The sequence below is a fragment of the Morone saxatilis genome, unplaced genomic scaffold (assembly GCF_004916995.1).
Source record: "Morone saxatilis isolate NCDOM2014 unplaced genomic scaffold, NCSU_SB_2.0 Contig5, whole genome shotgun sequence".
NCBI lineage: Eukaryota > Metazoa > Chordata > Actinopteri > Moronidae > Morone > Morone saxatilis.
The window spans coordinates 1,828,492-1,831,547 of record NW_023340095.1 but is presented as its reverse complement, the minus strand read 5'-3'; positions in this window follow the sequence as shown (position 1 = coordinate 1,831,547).

Here is a 3,056-nt window from a genome sequence, read left to right as displayed (position 1 = left end):
CAAAATCATATTATTTACAATCAAACATACAATACACCAATTTTAAAATCATTTGGCAGATTTATGATGTTAAGGGTTATTTACTGGCAGCGCGCAGTCCTTCTTACTGCGTAATGGCGAGGATAAGATAGAACAGACTGAAAATTATCTTTAGCCTCTTGCAATTAGTTTAACAGTTAACAATAAAAGTGCGCGACCGATGGCGCCGTCTCCATCAGCCATGCTCAGCACACAACAACAGCACTAAGCGCTTCCACTGGATCTGGTGACCCACGTCTTAACTTACCTAAACCCTTTTCCACCAATACAACAAGTAAGATAAATATCAGTCTACCGTAATACAGGGACTCCCACCCACCTGTGGTCCTGAAGGCCTGGCAATTCTTTCTCAAACTTCCTGCTGCCAGTGCGTCTCCGAACCCTACCGAGTACTGCCTTGCCAACGCAAATATAGAATTATTTTTTTGGGCCGTCTTACCTCCGTCAGCAGCCACCTCCAATTCAAACACTCCGTAAAATATTTTCCTGGCTATTTTGCCATTGTTCCTAAAGACACACGTATCTATTCATTATACTAGTTAGCATATTGCAAAATCGGTGTAATTTTGAAGGGAGGCATGCAGTGGTGGAGCTTGTGCTCGTGCATGTGCGCTCAATTTTCACGTTGATTTTACGATTGTATACAAAGACAATGTGCGTTCGGGATTTTGCGTACGCAGCGTTTTAGATACATCTGAATTTTTGTGCGTAACGCTTTCACTCTTTCAGTGTACGCCACATTCTAGTAGGAAATCCACGCAAGTCTTAGTACATGAGGCCCCTGGAGAAGCTGGAAATTTAGAGACTAGTCATAAAAACACTCAAATTGATTAAAATGAGCAAATATCCTGGAAGTAATCTATGTTGTCCCGGAAATGTTTGTATGTATGTATGTTTGTATTGTATTTTAACCCCTCACTAACCTTGCCTACATAAACTTGCGTATTCTGTGTGAAGAGACCGTTGGTTGGTCGACCTCTATGACTCTTCAAAGCAGGTTTACCAGATGCGAAGTGGAACTGACTGCAGCGACCATTTCGGCATTGAGTCTATTTTTTCCAGAGCCGCGAGCAGAATTCTTGTATCTCCATGTACACAGCCTGCTAATGATCAAATGTCTTGTTGCTGTGGCCGATAAATACATGCACAGTGATGTTAAATACATACATGCAATAAACACTTTTACTTTTGTGTTTATTGCAAGTTGAATTTTCTGTTAAATAAAACTAATTCTGATTTGAACTGTTACTTATAGGCTGTGGCCAAATTATTGTAGTCAATATGCCCGAAACAGCACCTTATATGATCGTTTCTTAGCGCAAGTGCGACAATACAGTGCGTCCTGTATTGTCAAGAAAAACTTCTGGAAAATGTCCTGGAAAATGATCCGTTGCAATTGAGCCATCAGTAATGAAAGACGCCATTCAGCATGGGTCAGTTAAAAATGGAACATTTCACACAATGACGGTTTTTGTGAGTAATTTGTCAGTTGTATGCAGATACACGTTCACATAATTTAGCCGTGTGCTGTAGTCTGCAGAGAACAGCGAGGGTGGAAGCTTCAAAATGCGCAGCAGATCAGCAGGCATGCAGTCGTAAACCTTTTTATAGAAGTTACTTGGCAAAGGTCAAGGTCACATTCTGAAAGTCTCCTTGATCCTCTTCCTTTTGTCTGTCCCAGTCCTCTTGGGATAGTTTCTCAAACGCGTCTTATCTTCGTTTCCTTATTTTACACTTGAGCACAAAGACAGTGACATAAAATATGGACATATCAGATTAGATTGGTATCTGCAATCAGATCGCCTAAGATAATGACCATGACTCGACACGACACAGACCTTTAACACGCTCGTTCACACTCACCGGGAGCAGAAGGATACTTAAAATTTACTGCGATCTGAACGAAGGACAAGTCAGATGGAGAGAAGATAAAAGCTGATGGGGCAGATAAAGATTGATAAGACACCCTCTGAAGAGCTACTTTATGTATTTCACTGTCCCCTTCCTCATACCACAGCACTGATTGACACATACAGAAAGAATGACACTGCACACACCTTTACAGTTTGTGGGGTACAAACAGGAATGTAAATCACCTTTGTCATGAATGCCCTTGAAAATGTTTGCAACATTTAAGATTCCCTGCAGACACGTGCATACAAATCTGAAGTCTGCGTGGAACAATTATGTAATTATATGTTTTTTCTGCAAAAAAAAGTATAATTTCCACATTAAAATCTATATAAAGATTCTTGATTAAGCAGCTTTTACTTGTAATTTTTAAGGGACACTAACTTAGTTTTACTTGTAGTTAAAGAAACATTCCTGACTAAGAACTTTTTAATAGGTATTTTGTTTTCACAGTACAAATAAATTACTAAAGTTACTTGAGCAATAATGTTTTTTAACTTTCATTCAGTTAGTTTTACTAACCCTAATTTTAGACGTAATCTATTTCAACAGTTTTTTGAGTTAAATAAACTTGTCTGGTTTTACAGTGTAACATGCATTTTTCACTATATTCTTAAATTTTTTTTGACTAAACTATTACTATTAACTATTATTAATTAATCAACAATGAAAATAATTGTTAGTTGCAGCCCTATAATAAGTACTCAATACATATTTTCCTGTATTGTAACCATGCTGAAGGTTTACATTTTTACAGTATTTTACTTACTGACATGTTTTTCCTTTTTCTTTTAGCTAAAGCTATTTAATATATTTTGTTTATGTGAAAACCTCTCTGTATGTTATTTTCGACTTAAATTTAAAAAATAAAATTTCCACATTCAAATCTAAAAAGTCATACTCGACTCGTTATACCTCGTTCAAAATTCCAAAATTCCTGTTCTCCTACATTCTCAGTGTATGTGCACTGATGGCTTCAAGTTTCTACATCACACTTGATGATTTCCATACTTGACCTCCAAACTATTTGTAATGTCACAAATAACGCTGATAGGCCCCGCCTCCTTAAAATCTGATTTTCAGTGAGCTCAGAGAAACTTTCCACT